The sequence below is a fragment of the Ceratotherium simum genome, chromosome 7 (assembly GCF_057802395.1).
Source record: "Ceratotherium simum simum isolate JZ-2026a chromosome 7, ASM5780239v1, whole genome shotgun sequence".
In the NCBI taxonomy this organism is placed as follows: Eukaryota; Metazoa; Chordata; class Mammalia; order Perissodactyla; family Rhinocerotidae; genus Ceratotherium; species Ceratotherium simum.
The window spans coordinates 21569590-21588575 of NC_141906.1; the positions used below are offsets into that span (position 1 = coordinate 21569590).

Here is an 18986-nt window from a genome sequence, read left to right on the forward strand (position 1 = left end):
GCTGGTGGAAGAACAGACACAGAGATCAACGAAGCTGACTAGAAAACCCAGAGAAAGACCCACAAGAGGATGCCCAACTGATTTTTTCCAAAGGTGGAAAAACAATCCACTGAAAGATGGAAGGCTTTTCAGCTAATGGTGCTGGAGCAATTGGACATCCATGGAGGACAGAAGCACCTCAACCTAAACTTCACATGTCATACAAGAATTAACTCAAAAGAGATCATAGGCTTAAATATAAAATGTAGAACTAAAAATCTTTAGAAAAAAATGTGAAAAAATATTTAAGATATAGGACCGGTGAAGAAGTTCTGGTAATTGACATTAATACTACAATGTGTAAACAGAAAGATTGATCAAACCACTGTCACGAAAACAGTGTGTTCCGAAACATGTTTTGATTCGTTTTCTGCTTGCATATTTGTGTATATATATATATATATATATGTACATGCATGCACACACACATAGTAAAATCATTTTAAAACTGTATCCTGTTTGTACTAGAAAATAAGCGATGCCAGGACGTATCTGGTAATTAGATAATTCTTGAGTTGCTTTGTACTCAGAATGATGATTTTTATTGAAAGTATTCTGCTTTTATTTATTTACATTGTGTAAATGTTTTAAATGTTCACAGTTTTTTTTTTTACCATCCCGGGGATAAACCTATTTGAAATGTCTACTACCCTCCTTAGGGCTTCTGCATTTTCTTTTTTGTTAGACTGTAAACGATGGGATTAAGCAGATGTGTCAGAACTGTATAAGTCACAGCCATCAGCATATCTTCACGGAATGAGTCACTGTCCTTGGGCCTCAAATAAACAAAGCAAGCAAATCCATAGTGGATGCACACTACAGTGAGGTGGGAGGAGCAAGTCGAGAAGGCTTTATACTTCCCCTTTGCAGAAGGCATCTTCACAACTACGGACCCAACGAAGACATAGGAAATCATAATTAAATAAGGCTGCCCACCAACACAAAGGCAGACAGCACGAACATAGCCATTTCATGACACAAAGTGTAATCACAAGCAAGGGAGACCACAGACGAGATGTTGCAGAAGTGCAAGATGGTGTTGGAGTCAAAAAAAGACAAGTTGAATACAGTGATGATGATGCACAGAAAAACCAGGAACTCAACCATCCAAGAGGCCAAAGTCAGCTGAAAGCAGATTTTACGGGTCATTTGCATGGCATAGTGCAGTGTGTTGTGAATGGTATTGTAACGGTCATAGGAGATGGCAGCCATGATGAAGCAGTTACTGCCTCCTAAGCCTAAGAAGAAAAACATCTGTGTGACACACTCAGGAAGAGCAATGGTCTTGCTCTCTGATGGCAAGTCCACTAACATGTGGGGGAGGGTTACCATAGTGGTACAAGTTTCTGAAAAGGACAGGCCACCAAGGAAAAAATATATGGGGGTGTGAAGGCTGTGACTGAGCTTGATGGCCTGGTCATCATAAGTTATCACAAGTCATTAATAAACTATTATTTGAATGAATAAAGGAATTCAATCTTTTAAATCATTTAAAATGAAAATAACACTTAAAAAATTTAGGGACATCAGTGAAAATTTCCAAAAGAACTTTGACTTTTCTTTCAATCTGGTCATATTTTCATCAGTTCACCACCATGAAGTGGCACCAGGTGATATTGTGACAATGACTAGACCATGTAAATGAATTTAACAGGCAACTTCTGCTGGGTTCCTATCCATGATAATAATTGGAACTTGAGATCCATAGCATCATTAATTCTTAATACTTATCTATTATTTTTAAATTCTTAAGAACTCATAGATGCTCTTTTCCAGATACCTAATATAATGGACTAGCTTGGAGTCAACATGATTTTGGAGGTACTGTCTTACTCTAGAATGGTATATTCTGGTCATTATGTTGTAATGAACTTTGGGTTTTTAACAGAACTCCCAGGACATTTTCTATCAGGTATACCTGTTATGTGGTTTGCTTTGCAGTACAGAACTGAATAGACTCAACCTACACTTCTCAAATCAATTGGAAAATTATATTTCTATTTCGATTGCTCATTAAATATCCAATCTCATATGAGGTGAGGGCAGAAAAGTGATATGAAGATACTCCATAGAATTTTGATTTTAACATCTATCACTGTTAAAAGCAACATTTTTCTTATGCTCCTGCTAAACAAGTGCTACATTTACTGGATAGTTGTCAAAGATCTTCATTGGAGAAATGTCTATTCAAGTGTTTAGTCCATTTATAATTGGGTATTAGGTTTTTTGCTATTGAGTTTGAGAAGTTACTTAGATATTTTGGAAATTAATCCCTTATCAGATGTATGAGTTGCAAATATTTTGTACCATTCTGTAGGTTGCCTTTTCACTCTGTTGATTGCTTCCTTTTCTTTGCAGAGGCTTTTTAGTTCGATGTAGTCCCACTTATTTAGTTTTGCTATTTTTCGCCTGTACTTTTGGAGTCATAGCCAAGAAGTCATTGCCAAAACCAAAGTCATGTAGTTTTCCCCTATGTTTTTCTCTAGGAGTTTTATAGTTTCAGGACTTTTGTTTACGTTGTTTATATATATGTGTGTGTGTGTGTATATATATATATATATATATATATATATTTTTTTTTTTTTTTTTTTGTGAGGAAGATCAGCCCTGAGCTAACATCTGTTGCCAATCCTCCTGGTTTTTTGCTGTGGAAGATAGACCCTAGGCTAACATCCATGCCCATCTTCCTCTACTTTATCTGGGATGGCGCCAGAGCATGGCTTGACAAGCAGTGCGTCAGTCTGCGCCTGGGATCCAAACCCGCGAACACCAGGCCGCCACAGCAGAGCTTGCAAACTTAACTGCTATGCCACCGGGCCAGTCCCCGCTAATGTATTTTGAGTTGATTTTTGTGTACGGTATAAGGGTCCAACTTCATTGTTTTGCAAGTGGATATCCGTTTTCTGACACCATTTATTGAAAGGACTATTCTTTTCTCATTTTGTTATCATGACACTCTTCTCAAAGGTCATTTGACAGTATATGTATGAGTTTATTTCTGGACCCTCTGTTCTATTTCATTAGTCTATATGTCTGTATATGTGCTGGTACCATACTATTGTAATTACTGTAGCTTCCTAATACATTTGAAATCAAATGCAGGAAGTGTGATGCTTCCAGCTTTGTACATATTTCTCAAGATTTCTTTGGCTGTTCAGGATCTTTCGTGTTTCAAAACGAATTTTAGCATTGATTTCTCTGTTTCCATAAACAAAAGCCATACAGATTTTGATAGTGATTGCACTGAATCGGGATATGGCTTTGAGTAGTATGGACATTTTAACAATAATCTTCCAATCCATGAACAACGGATCTTTCTATTTATTTGTATCTTCTTTAATTTCTTTCACCATTGTTTTACAGCTTTTCAGGTACAAATCTTGCACCTTCTTGGTTAAGTTTATTCCTAAGAATTTTATTCTTTTCATTCTATTATAAATGGGATTGTTTTCGTAATTTCCTTTTCAGATAGTTCATTGTTAGTGTTTAGAAGAGCAACTGATATTTGTATATTAATTTTGTATCCTGCAACTTTACTGATTTCTAATTAAACAGGCTTTTTCTGTTGTTTAATCTTTATGGTTTTCTACATAAGTTCACGTCATCTGCAAGTCAAGATTATTTTGCCTCTTCCTTTTCTATTTAGATGACTTCTTTTTCTTGACTAATTGCTCTGGCAAGGACATCTGGTCCTATGTTTAAAAGAAGCGGCAAGAGTGGACATTCTTGCTTTGTTACTGATCTTATAAGGGAAACTTCTAGTTTTTCACCATGAGTATGATGCTAGCTGTGGGCTTATCATATATGGACTTTGTTATGTTGAGGTAAATTTCTTCTATACATAGTTGTTGAGTTTTATCATGATAGGATGTTGAATTTTGTTGAATATTTTTACTGCATACATCGAGATGATCATGTGATTTTTACTCTTCATTCTGTAAATGCGGTGTGTCACATTAATTGATTTGCATATGTTGAACCATCCTTCCATCCCAGGGAGAAATCCCACTTGGTCTTGGTGTATGATCTTTTTCTTTCATGTGCTGTTGAGTTAGGTTAGCTAAAATTTTGTGGAGGATTTTTGCATCTATATACAATGCACAACAGGGATATTGCCCTGTAGTTTTCTGTTATGAAGTGTTTTTGTCTGGCTTTCTATGAAGGTGCTGCTGGCATCATAAAATGAGTTTGGAAGTAGTCCCTCTTCTTCAATTTTTTGGAAGTATTTTAGAAGGATTTGAGTTAATTTTTCTTTAAATGTTTGGTAGAATTCATGAGTGAAGACACCTGGTCCTGAGTTTTCTTTGTAGGGAGATTTTTGATCACTGCTTCAATCTCCTTATTATTATTGACCTGTACAGATTTTCTATTTCTTTATGATTCAGACTTGGTAGATTGTATGTTTCTAGCATGTTTCTTATCCGTTTCTTCCAAGTTATCTAATTTGTTGGCTTATACTTGTTCACAGTAATCTATTATGATTCATTTATTTCTGTGAAATCAGTAAAAATGTCCCTTCTTTAGCTTCTAATTTTATTTATTTGAATCTTCTCTCCCTTTTTCTTGGTTAGTCCAGGTAAATATTTGTCAATTTTGTGTATCTTTAAAAAAAAAAGAACTCTTAGTTTCATTGATGCTTTTTAATTTCACTTATTTCTACCGTAACATTTGCCATTTTCTTCCTTCTGCTAACATTGGTTTTAGTCTGTTCTTTTTTTAGTCCCTGAGGTGTATAACTAGGTTACTTATTTGAGATCTTTCTTCTTTCTTAATGAAGGCATATATCAGTATAAACTTCCCTCTTAGCACTGCTTTTGCTGCTCCCCAGAAGTGTTGGTATGTTTTATTTTCATTTGTCTCAAGATATATTCTAATTTCCCTTTTGATTTCTTTTTTAACCCATTGCTTGTTCAACTGTGTGTTATTTAATTTCCATATATTCGTGGATTTTCTGGTTTTCTTCTGTTCTTTATTTCTATTTTCGTTTCATTGTGGTCAGAAAAGATACTTGGAATGATTTAAATCTTCTTAAGTTTGTTAAGACTTGTTTGTGACCAACATATGTTCTATCCAGAGAATTATTGTGTTCACTTAAGAAGAGTGCGTATGGGACTGCTATTGGGTGGAATGTTCTATATATGTGTGTCAGGTCCATTTGGTCTATAGTGTTGTTCAAGACTGCTGTTTTCTTATTGATTTTCTGTTTTGATGTCCTATTCATTATTGAAAGTAGGGTATGCAAGTCTCCTACTATTATTGTATTGATGTCTATTTCTCCCTTTTCTTATGCCAATGTTTGCTATATTTATTTAAGTGCTCTTATGTTGGGTGCATATATATCTAAAATTGTTATATCTTTCTAATGGATTGATCCTTTTATCACTATAAAATGTCTTTCTTTGTCTCTTGTGACAGTTTTAGAGTTAAAGTCTGTTGTATCTGATAAATATGGCCACCCCTGGCTTCTTTTGGCTACTGTTTCATGTAATATCTTTTTTAATCCTTTGACTTTCTGCCTATGTTTGTCCATCTAAAACATCTAGATGTTTTAGACACATCTAAAGTGTGTCTCTTGTAGACAGCTTTCTGCTCAATCTTGCTTCTTATTTCATTCAGCTACTCTTATGTCTTTTGATTGGGAGGATTTAATCCATTTTTGTTTAGAGTAACTGTTGATATGTAAAGACTTACTATTTCCATTTTGTTAATTGTTATGTGCCTTATACTTCTTTTGTCCGTCTTTTCCTTTTTTACTGACTTCTTTTGGGGTTTGTTGATTTTTGTACTGAAATGCTATGATTCCATTCTCTTTATTTTTCATGTATTTTCTCTAGGTGTTTTCTTTGTGGTTGCTATGAGGTTTACACACAACAATCTTATAGTTATAACAATCTACTTTAAGCTCCTACAAACTTAATTTCAATTGTATAAAACACTCTATACTTCAAATTCTTTTCTCAACACTTTATGTTACTGATGTTACAATTTATGTATTTTTATATTATATATCCATTAATATACTTTTTACTTATAGTTATTTTTAATAATTTTGTTTTTTAACTATTATACTATAATAAAAAGTGATTAATATACCACCATTACAGTACAACAGTATTCCTTATTTGTCTATATATTTGTCTTTACCAGTGAGTTTTATACTTTCATATCCTTTTGAGTTGCTCTTTAGTGTCCCTCTGTTTCAACTTTAAGAACTCCCTTTAGCATTTCTTGGAAGGTAGATATAGTGGTGATGAATTCCCACTGCTTTTGTTTCTCTGGAAAGGCTTTATTTGTCCTTCATTTTTTGAGGACAGTTTGCCTGGTATAGTATTCTTGGTGACAGTTTTATTTCTTTCAGCACTTTGCGTATATCATCCCACTCTCTTCTTGCATGTGAGATTTCTGCATCAAAATCTGCTGACAGGTTTAGGGCCACTCCATTGTATGTTATGAGTTGCTTTTCTTTTACTGCTTTCAAAATTCTCTCTTAGTCTTTGACATTTACAATTTGATTATAATGTGTTTTGCTGTAGATTTTTGGGGTTGTTTCATATTTGGAAATCTTTTGGGCTTCGTGAATCTGGGTGTTTAATTTCCTTCCCAGAATTGGATTTTTTTGGCCATTAATATGTAATTAATCTTTCTGCCACCTTCTCTTTCTCTTCTGCTTCTTCAACTCTCATATTGCATATATTGCTTCCCATTCTGGTGTCCCACGAGTCCCTTAGGCTTTCTTCACTCTTTTTTATCTTGTTCATTTTTGCTCCTTGAATGGATAATTTCAAATGACCTGACTTTTATTTCACTGATTCTTTCTTCAGGTTGATTAATCTGCTGTTGAACCCCTCTAGTGAATTTTTAAATTGTTATTGTATTCTTCTGCTTCAGCATTTCTGTTTGCTTCCATTTTATATTTTCTATATCTCTGTTGATACTCTCATTTTTAAATATGTTTTTTCTGATTTCATTATATTGTCTTTCAGTGTTCAAACTCTTAGAATTCCTTCATCCTCTTTAAGGTGATTATTTTGTCAGGCAGTACATAGATCTCCATTTTTTTAGGGTCAATTACTGGTGATGTATTTTGTTTCTTTGCTTGTCTCATGTTTCTCTGATTTTTCATGTTCCTTGTAGCTTTGTTGGTGTCTGTGAATTTAGGAAACAGCTTCCTCTTCCAGTCTGTGTGGATTGGCTTTGACAGGGAAAGAATTTTGCCAGTCTGCCTGGGTGGAGATTCTGGAAGGCTCTCAAACCTTTTTTACGGATATTTCTTGTCTGGCCTCTTCTGCTACTTTATGCAGTACCACAGGTCAGGACGTTGTGTGTATGCTTCATTTCTCTCCTGTCTCATGGGAAAGAACTTTCAATTTCTTTGCCTTACCCTAATCTAGCAGAGCTATGTCAGGTACATCAATTATCCCACAACTTCGCCTTGCTCTTCGCTGTCCCCTCCAAAATATTCTGGCTCTTTCAATGCTGCAGGTCAGAAGAGACAGAAAATAGTCATTCTGGGTGCACAGTGAAAGGCTAGGATGTGGAGGCAAACTCTGCTTCTCTCTTTCCAGCCTCTACACCTTCTCTCAATCTTACAGAGCTATGTCAAGTGTAGCCAGCAGACTGCTCCTGTACTTTGTTCTTAGCTGTTCCCACCAAGCTATGCTAGTTCCATCAGTGCTGTGGATGAAGCAAGACAGAAACCGAACTTTCAGGCAGCTCACTGAAAGTCCAGGAGGTTGGATGCATACTCCAATTTCTCCTTTCCCCAGAGTAAGAAGTTTTGGGCTGTGGTGATCTTTTTCAACCCTGAGCTGTGAACGTATGTGGGAGGGGCCAATGTGGAGAAAGTGAAATTGTTCTTCTTACTGATTTCAGTGTGATTTTATTTGGTTTTGTGTTTGTGTAGGGTGTTGCACCTTGTTAAATGGATTCTGGACATCTTAATGTTCAATAAATATCTGCTAAATGAATAAATGAATAGAAAAAACAACTTCTCCCATCTATCAAATTTCTTCATGGTCTACATCAAGTATCAGTTCAAGACTTTTGTATTATAATCACAGCAGGTGGCCAATACATATATCATGATTCTCTCACAGTTTTCCCTCTAAAAGAATCATGAAATCATGAGAAGGGATTCAGGAACCGCATTTGCTTAAGGAAGTGATAATGTTGGTTAAAGACCTTTGACTCCAGGAGGAATTCCCGCTAAACAAACATCTGAGACAGAACAGAAGGGACTCTGCACACAGTGATTTTCCAGCTATGCAAATTGAAATGAAAAACTCGCTGATTTGCATAGTTACCTGTGCATAAAATCCTTTGAGGAACTTTTATTAATCCTAATGTATAGGCCATACTCCAAATCAATTAAACCAAAATCTTAGGAATGAGATTCAGATATGAGCATATATTATTTTTCCAGGTGATTCTAATGTTCAGCCAAGGTTGAGAACACTGAGGTAGCCATTCTCAAACTTTAGTGTACATCAGAATCATACGGAGGGTTTGTTAAAGTACCGAGAATGTTCCTATTAAAGAGGATAGAAACTAGAGGTGCTCCAGACAACTAGCAAGTGTATAAGTAGTGGTCCTTTGAGGAGAGAAGCCAGGCTAGCTTACCCCTGCTTATAGCCGAATACCTCTTCAAAAGGGTGAGATTGCCCTGATTTGGGTGTATGTCTCAAACAGGAACAGTTCTTTGGGCGGAGTCAAGGGAAGGCAGTAAAGCCCAGAAGACAAGCAACTTTGGTACAGTGCCTGGCTATTTGTCTTGCCCATTTCCCTATCTAACTAAAAATGGAGAGCAATACTACTGCCTTTGTGCCTTTCCATGTGGGTTGTAGAAATAGAATCAGTGGGCAGTCTAGCAGAAAATCTCAATTGCAAATATGTACTTATAATAAGTACTCTCAAAATATTTTATGACTTTCAGAATCACTCAAAAATGACAACAAATTCAAAAGACAACAGAACATAGACTGAAAGAAATAGAATTTGTAAAGCTATCATAAGAAGAAGCCATATTAAAATAAATGTAATGAATACCTTTGTGATTAAGGAGAAAGTACTACACACATAATACAAGAACAGATGGTTATGAAACATTAACAAGAAGTTATGAAAAAATTCACTAGAGATAGTGGAAAGGAAAAATATAAGAATATACCATGTAATTATTTCCAAGGCTCAACATAGAGAGCCATTTCATTGTGTTGACGGGTTCACAGGAATCCATAGAATGAAGGTGTCATAATTTTTTTAACTATTCCCTTATTGATGTGCACTATATCCTTTGCAATATTTCTACTATTTAAACAATCATGTAATTAACTTATTTCTATATGTATGTTTGTATTCTCTGGTTATTATTATTTCTAGGATAGATTTCTCAAAGTGGAGTTTTAAAGGATAGCATTTAAAATTTTAACAAATTTTGCCAGATCATTTCCCCCAAGTTTCTAGCAAATCCATATCTTACCATTATAGATGAGAGTATCTTTTTTCAGACAGTTGTTAGTCCCATATATACACACACATAAATATATATATATTTTGTCTATATACACACATACAGATATATACATATTTGTGTACAGATACATATTTTATGCCTGCTTATTCCTCTCACGGATTTTTGAATTACTCTCTTGAACTTGAAGAGAGCAAAAGTTACCTAAAAATCTCTTACTCCAAACTTTTACTTCAATTGGTTGCTCACTATATTCAGTTTTGTAATGTATTATCTTTCCCTCAACACTAGAATATTAGGAGTTAGGGATTGTTCTTCTGAATTGTTGAAAGGAATGAAAAGTTTCCCAATTCCAAGCAACTCTGAAATTGAGCACCACAAATCCACTAGATTTCTAGGCCTAGGAATAATCCTTTGTGGCTCAGTGCTGCAGCCTATAGCCCAGTGGCTCCTGTCTATGGTCCTGTATCTCAGATCTCTGTGACCACAACTCCAGCCTCTGTACACATGGCTCTTTACCTTGGATCCAAGGCTTCAGTTTCTGGGCCAAAGTTTCTTCCGTTGAAGACATTCTTCCTTTTACTTGAAGGATAGCACATATTTGAACTGAGTAGTTTTATCAGCCTGCTGCCTGCCTGTAGAATTTTAAGTCTCATAACTTTCTTTTATGTAGTTTTGTCTCTGTCTCTTTTAGTGTAAGTCACAATGGTATATCATTTAAAAAATGACGGTATATCATTTAAAAAAAACTATTGTGTCCCCTATGTTATGGTATTCATACTAATAGACAAGAGGTTTCTCTACAAATATTTCCTGGATAGTCCCATCTCTATTCCTGACTTCTTCTGTGATAGTTGAGGAATTCATGAGTCGCATACTTAAACTCTTCAGCACTAGCAAGGAATTTTTCTACCACACCTTTTTTTTCTCTCTAGTGCATACTTTCTGAACAGTGACTATCACAGTTTTAACAGCTTTTGTAATCTAGGTATGCCGAGAATTTCCCAAATCATCAAGTCCTGGCTCCATTTCCTTAACTATTCTTTTTTAAATTATCTGTGTCTTCTCACATTTTACTAAAACCAGTAAGAAGAAACCAGTCTGCACGTTCAGCATTTTGCTTGTAAATCTTCTCAGGTAAATGTCCAAATTGATCACTTACAAGTTCTGCTTTCCACATAACTGTAGGACACAATTCAGCTAGGCCTCTTGCCACTTATAACACAGATCACATTTTTTCCAGTTTCCAAAGATATGTTCCTTATTTCTAACTGAGGCCTCACTAGCAGGGTGGATTAAAAAACATGACTCTTCTATGCTATCTACAAGAAATTCATTTCAAATATGATGATTACAACTGTTGGAGAGTTACAAAATGGGAAAAGATATAGCATGTAAACATTAGTTGAAAGAAAGCAGGAGTGGCTATTTTAATGTCTGGTAGTATAGTCTTTAGCACAAAGACCATTACTAGATTCAGAGAGGAATAGAATATAGTGATAATTCCTCAGTGATAAAACTATAGAAATGGAGAACAGATTAAGGGCTACCAGAAGAAATTAAGGAGGGAAGGGAGACAAAAAGGAAGTCATTGTGGCTATAACAGGTCACATGAGAGATCTGTATCCTATCTGTATCACTTTTCAGATTCTGGTTATGATATTGTACTATCGTTTTTCAAGATGTTACCATTTGGAAAAACTCTGTAAAGGGTATAGGGATTTTTGTATTATTATTTCTTACAATTCATGTGAATCTATAATTATCTCAAAAGACATTTAATCAAAAAAAGGTGATATCATCTAGAACTATATAAAAAATATAAGCTCTTATTTTTTCCCTTAAAGATTTCTATTTTAAAATGAAATTATATGTGCTACACTATGTTTATTCTTGTGAGTCCCAAAACAGTTGGAAAAATTTTAGCAATCCATCAAGAGTTTTCATTAAATAAAAAACTAATGCACATTCAAATAATGTTTAGATGCTCTTAGACAAAACATATTTCCTTGAGTATATGTACTTGTAACTTTCTCTGTCTTGAGGGTTTTCAGTGGAATTTTCACAAACAGGTAATATACTCCGTGGGTTATACCCCAAAAGACCCCAAATCTTATAAAAATAACCCTGCTTTACAGTGACATTTCCTTGGCATTTTTTCTTATTGTTGAGGTACAAATTTCCACAGATAATAATTTTCCTTCTATATTAGTATAGAAATGGTTGCTTCTCCTTTTTGTGTTAGAACTTAAAGTTTGGTTCTTTTAAGGAAATAATCATTTGTTGATCATCCACTTACCTCTGTGAGCCATTCTTGGTATTAACACAAACATCATTTTGTTCAAACCAAGAATCCTATGAGGTATATTTTAACTAACAAGGTAACGAAGTGTGGAAGAGTTGATGTAAATTGTCTAAGATTTCATAGACAGTCAGTGGCAAAGCTGGAATCTGATCCCAGGCTTGTATGGCTCCAAAGCTCAATGCGTTTTTGCAAAACACTTTCCTTCCATGCCATAATGCCACTGATAACCAACTCTGAATTTGTGTCATATATATCTATTTCCTTTAAAATGTTAAGCTTTCATTCAATCTTGGGTCCATGCCTAGTTAATAAGATGCTAGCACTGCCCTCAATAAAGATTAGGAAGCTGGGACTTTGGAGTTCAGCCACATAATTAAATGGTGTTCATAACATGGCATACTATTGCATAGTTAATTGACATATACCATTTTTCAAGCATTTCTGTTAAGAATAAAAGCGTGACATGTAGCTGGCTGAGCACATGCCTGTGATGCTGGGATGTGTGTATATGTGTTCAATCTTCTTGACATTGAATATTTGAAGGAAAAATATTATTATTCTGAAATTTTAGTTGATCTCTATCATTCAAGGAACTCATAAACTAACAACATGATGCAAATATGGGTTAAATTTGTAAAGTTAAAACATTTTTTTTCTGAGTATTCCTGGCGTTACATCAATGAAAATAGATACTACCAAGTTTTACATAAAGTATTATGTGTAAAAGTACTTCCACCAAGTTTGCTCTCAAATACCTATGTTTTTGTAATTTTTATTATATAGCCATTGTAAAAATAAGTATGAAAATTATAATATGTTCTTCAATTCTAATATTCACTTGTTTATCTTTCAATGGGCACCATTCCTAGTATAGATGGGGACTGAAAACTAAACAACCGTGACAGAGTTCATTCTTTGGGGTTAACAGAGGATACTATGGATTGTGTTGTTTTATTTTTTGTGTTTCTAGGAATCTGTGTGGTCACTTTATCGGGCAACAACAGCATAATAACATTAATCAGAAGCAGCCCTCAGCTTCATACCCCAATGTACCTTTTCCTCTGCTGTTTTGCCTTTCTAGAAAATGGCTACTCATCAGTCACACCTGTCATGCTCATGGGCTTTCTCAGTGAAGGAACCTTTCTGCCTGTTGTTGGTTGTGTAGCCCAACTCTGTTCTGTAGTCACACTGGGGACAGCTGAGTGCTCTCTGTTGGCTGTCATGGCCTGATCACTATGTGGCCATCTGCTCTATTCCACCCTCATGTATCCCAGAATCTGCACTCTCTTAGTGGGGATATCCTATCTGGGCAGACGTGTGAATGCTTGTTCATTTACTAGCTGTTTATTAAGTCCGTCTTTTGTGGAACAAATAATTTCGATCACTTTTTCTGTGACTATGCACCACTTTTGAAACTTTCTTGTTCTGATTTTATTTCTGAAATAATTCCAGCCTTCTCTTCTGGCTGCGTCATTGTGGTCACTGTGTTTATCATTACTCTCTCTTGTATCTCCATCTTTTTCTCAATCCTGAAGATGCACTCTGCTGAGGGGTGGCACAAAGCCTCCCCCACCTGCACATCCAACCTCACAGTGGTCACTCTTGTCTATGGGACCATTACATTCATTTATGTGATGCTCAGGTCCGGCTACTCAACTGAACAAAACAAAGTGATGTCTGTGTTCTACACGGTCCTGATCACCGTGTTGAACACCCTCATCTACAATCTAACAAGGAAGTTAAAGAAGCCATGAGAAAACTGATGGCTATAAAACATTGGTGGTCCTGAAGTGATCTGATTTCAATAATAAACACTATATAACGAGGATCTCTTCTGCAGATGAATGGACGATGTACTAAGTAAATTTCAGTTTATCTTCAGACTATCCTAGACTCATAAATTTCATTATGTCAATATCAAGAAAATTTTCAGCATAAAAATTAAACGTGGATTCACTAAGATAGGATTATCTAGTAACAAAAATAGATATTTGCTTTATCCTTCCTCCACTCACCATTCTTGCATCTATAAGTAAAACTCTTTTCAAAGAAGTTCTATGCTCTTTGAATTCAGTGTTTGGAATGAAGAGCTGGAAGCATCAGAGACTCCTTGAAGGTGGAATAAAGAGTAGTGCTGCTATCCAAGATATCATCATCTGAAAGAGATGGTGTCTATACTCTACAGACAATCTAAGAGTTGAAACTAGTGATACTGATGTTTGAAAAGCTTCTATTTTCCTGTGATCTGGACCTGACAAACAGGATCCCTCCCACACTACCTACCCCTGCAGATAAGCTTGATCCAATCAACTCAGAAGATAGCTGAAAACTCCCTTTAGCTAATAGTTTTTCCCTTCTAGGAATATTTTCCTCCAAATACCTTAGAAAGTCACCAAAGGAGAGTGTACCGGGAACTAACTGGCAGGACCTAGCTCCTGTGGAGGTGAATAAGTAAGGATATTTTCATTAGGGTATTTCAATCTTGGGAATGTATGTACACACTGCTGAATGTCTGTTGAACCACTTTATGCCCTTCTATTCCTATTGCTTATGATACTAAAAATTCTCCATATTAAGTCTTCTCTGACCTTCCCATCACCAAAACTGATCTGACTACCACCGTTGCTGAGTGCCAACCTGCCAACAAAATATTTCAATTTGACCCTGGGACAGCACCATTCCCCAGGGGCCCAGCTGGCCACCTGGTGGCAGGTTGATTATGTTCCACCCATTCCGTCTGGCCTGTTGAAGTCTTTGTTATGGGGCAGCTGACAGACAACATCTGCAAGTTGGAGTGGCTGTCCTACAGAATGAGAGATATGCCTTAAAAAAAATATGAGTCAGAATGCATGGTTCCAGGTTCCAAGGGGGTAGAGGTAGGAGTGGTCTTTCTCTTTATTACATTAGACAACACACTGATTAAGTTTTCTTCTACTACAAACTTAATGGTTAAAAGCAATACAAATTTATTACCTTACAATTCTGGAGATCAGAAGTCCAATATGGGTCTCACTAGGCTAAAATCAAGGAATAGGAAGGGTGTGGCTTAGTTCTGTAGGATTTAGGGGAAAATCCATTTTCTTGGCTTTTCCAGCTTCCAGAGACCACTGACCTTCCTTGACTTGTGGCCTCCTTCTCCCATATTCAAAGACAGTGATGTTATAGCTCTCACACTGAAGGAGTGGGAGATATATGATTGAATGTGTGTTTGTATACACATGTGTGTATGAATGTCAATAGTGGAGGGGTGTAGAACTTCAATAGATGAATATATAGGACTTCAGAATGAATAAAGAATGGTATAAGATGTAGAAATACAAATTTTAAACTCTAAGTTATTTAATTCAGCCATGATAAAAATTAAAGCTACAACTAGAAGACTTATAGTAATAGCTGGAGACTTGAAGTCTTAAGAAACTGAATTATTCGGTAATAGAATTTGAGATGACAATGAACTGAGCTAGCCATTATATCTTTTTATACAGATATGAATAAAATGTTGGAAAATGTATGTATGATCATATATTAAAAGAAACTCAAAATATATGTTTCTAGGGGGTAAGATTTTATATTTATTCTCTACCTGAATAAAGTTGACTTGCTTATTTGTAGTAAAGTGGCATGTGGGATTCCACTTAAACTCTACTTGTTTATTGTTATATAACTTTCAAACTTGATACTATCACATTCTATTTCTTGTTAGCTGTGAGATGACTAAGTTTTATTTTGTCTTTACAATAGAATATTGAATTAAAATTTATTCTCTTTTTTGGTATTTAACCCATTGATTTTCTGTTTTGACCTTGTTGTAATAAACTCAGAAAATAAAATCTGTAATGATCTTCTCAGACTTGGAAAAACCACTGTTTTTTTTTTTCTTGTGTCCATTATGTTCAAATTAAATATATAGGAAAGGTCACATAACACAGAGAGAAATTCCAATTTCTTTTTAGTAAAGCATACTATTTATAGATACTGAGGTATCTCAATCCTGAAATAGGTTAAAGAGTCCAAAGTGGTTTTCATGGGGAGTTTGACTTTGGATTTGTAAAAGATGGGGCAAAGGACCATTGTTTTCTCTTTGAGCCATTTTAACTAAGTGCATGTAATAATTTGGTAATGCTAAACATGAATAATATTAAATTCTTTTAATAAATAACTCATTCTGGCTGTTGCATGGAGGGCCAAAAATGCATATAGGAAAATCAAATAGGACAGCTATTGTAGTGTTGAGATGGAGAGAAGTGGACTCATTTGATAGGAATGTAGGAAGTAACATCAACAGGAGTTGGTTATTGGTGAGTATAAGAGAGGAAATTAGGATCCTGAGCACTGGCGTGGCGCTTAGTGCCAGACAGTAGGCCTAGTCAGTTTTACGGAATTAGGCAGAGCGTTGAGAGTGGAGGAGGAAGCTGTGAATCAGGGACTAGTTGGGAACCAGTGGTTGTCGCTTTAGCACTTAGCTCTTGAAGTTGACTAGGCAACAGCAGTGGTGCGGAGTACACATTTCAGCCTTCACTCTGACCTGAATTTTAAATCTGGATTTAATTTAACAAGTTGAGCACATTTGGACAAGTATCTTATAGTAAGTCTCGTTTCTCTGTCTGTAAAGCTAGAATAATAAGAATGCTAGGCTCACCAAATTATTGTGAGGATTAAACAAGAAAATGTAGGTAAAATGGTAAGTGCTGTGCTTGGCAAAGAGTAAGGTCTGAATCAACTTTGGTTGATATCATTAGTGCAAAGTCCATAAAGGGGAGCATCAGGAGGGTGAGATAGGACTTTCTATAATTAGACTTAGCAAGAGAATTAGATTGTCTTCAGGTTGAAGATAGCTGTTTCTACCATTGTCTTTAGTTTGAAGACAGCTGCTTCTACCATTATTCATCTAGTCAAATAAGCCACTAGCCAGTAATCTTCCCTTTGAGGCATGTAGACTAAGTCTGATCTGGAAGTCATCCAAACTACTTTTTACTTCACAGTTGTCTATCTATACAACGTTAAAGATATTCATTCGTTTTATACTTCTTGTTAGAAAAAAATATATGCACGTCTTAAATAATTGTGTTATTTAAAATTCAACTTTACATGGTGCTCTACCCCATTCCCCAAGGCACATAATGGAGTGCCTTACATACATCACATGAAACATTTCCGAAATGAATACGTGTAGAATGAAGGAAGCTAAGGTTACTCTTTTATATTTGAAGTTTAGTATTCCTTAACCCAAAATATCAAAGTAAACTTAGAACCAATATTTAGCTATGAGATGATATTTTATATTATACTCCCAAGGATTATCAGATGAACATGTATCAGCACCTAGTAAAAAGAAAAAAACCGGATCTCTTGAGAATTGACAGAAGCCTTAAAGGTTAGTTATGTTTGTGTGAAGTGAACTGCTCAATATTCACTTGAGAATGTGATAATGATCCCTGCTATTTTTGAATTCACATTTGAATCTCTAGAATCTTCAGAGATTTATCCTCAGAGCCAAACAATTATAAAACAGCATGGCTGCTGTATAACAACAGTGACTTTGGATTTATTGCTCTAAGAGGAATGAATTCTTATTTCAAGAGGTAAAATTTTGGTGTTTGCGAGTTAATCTGATGTGTTAGTTTTCATTTAGCACTTGAAAACACTTTATCGTCTAAGGTTATATCACTACTCACAAGTCATACTTGAGTAAGAAGGCGGATGTAATCCAGCAGTCAGCTAGCAAGCAATCCCAGCTGAATTAACCTAAATGTCTACAGTCTATTTAGTGTGTACAAAGAAGCATAATTCAGGATTCTTCACTTTTTCACCCGTGATACGAGAAACTCACATGATCTTTCCACACTATCTAAGCTTGGCACTCAGCCAGAATGTTAATAAATTCGATAGCTTTGACATACTTTGTGGGACTTACTGTCAGTAAATACCTTGTGGAAAGACTTCTGTTGTTTATTTTTCTGAATGTTTTAGTTTACAGGCAACTAGATACTTTGGATTGAGTCATATAGAGAATATAAAGTCAGAAAACTTGGAGATGAGGTTCAACCTGGCCACTCGCTGGGTGAACCTAGGTAAACTTAATAATTTTAGGTTGGAACTTTATTCAGTTGTGTATAATGTTGAAAGTAATATTATTTCAGTCTGTAGTCCTCAAATTAGAAGATGTTGTTACATTAGGAAATGATTTGATTTGTTTAAGTAAATGTACTTCAATTATGTCCTAAATATTAAACATATAACATTTTGCATAGTAATCATATTGATATGTATTATATTGATATGTCAAACTACTTGATAAAACAATATTTTAATTGCAAATATTAAATGTCTATAATGAATTTACAATAGGTGACTTCATTCATAACCCTAATTTGAAATTCCTTTCTATTTCATCTTTATCCTGTTAGGAAAATTGTATTTCTCCCTTTAAAACATGGTCTTGCTTTACTGATAGAAATTGTAAACTTGTCAACTAGACACCTCTTTCATCCACAGCTGTCAGAAAGTAGAAAGAGTTATTTATTAGCCACCCATTTCAAGAGACTTGACTTCATCGTATTATTTAACTTCATTTATAGCATAGTTATCAAAGGAATGGACTGAATTCTAATTGCTTGGGATTCACATCTTGATTCCACCACTTGCGATGTAAATTTAGATAAATTACTTAACATCGTCAAAGTCACTTTCTTCATGTATAAGTTAAATTAAAGTACTTAATATTATTTCATGGAAATTAAAATAGAACTCTATATGTAAAACTATTCACCTTGTTCCCATATCATTTAGTAAGCATTCTATAACTGTTAGTTATTACTCAAACCTCCATTACATAATCCTATATTTATATGCTATCTTTTTTATTACACATACCATTCCTTTATGTTATTCCCATAATGCTTATGTTTTTTCATTTTTAGCTTTAAAGCCAATTTTAGTACATGTTATAGATGTATAATATAAAGGGAAAAAGATATACATTATTTCAAGTAGGTTTTCTAGTGTTTCTTCAAAACAAACTTTTAAAGTATAGAAGACTCATTACACATATATATATGAACTCTAGACCCTGAAGTAAAGTCCGAACTTAGCTTAGAACAATTTATTTGTTTTAATAACCTCTATGTGTATTAATTAAAACGAAACTGTCAAATTTACAACTTCTTTAATGTA

At 35.0% G+C, this 18986-nt stretch overlaps 2 pseudogenes; one reads left to right on the plus strand and one right to left on the minus strand.

The window, feature by feature from the left end:
- Positions 1-626: 626 nt before the first annotated feature.
- LOC147916569 (olfactory receptor 10Z1-like) lies at positions 627-10079 on the minus strand (annotated as a pseudogene).
- Positions 10080-12687: 2608 nt separating this feature from the next.
- LOC147916570 (olfactory receptor 5P3-like) lies at positions 12688-13602 on the plus strand (annotated as a pseudogene).
- Positions 13603-18986: the final 5384 nt, after the last annotated feature.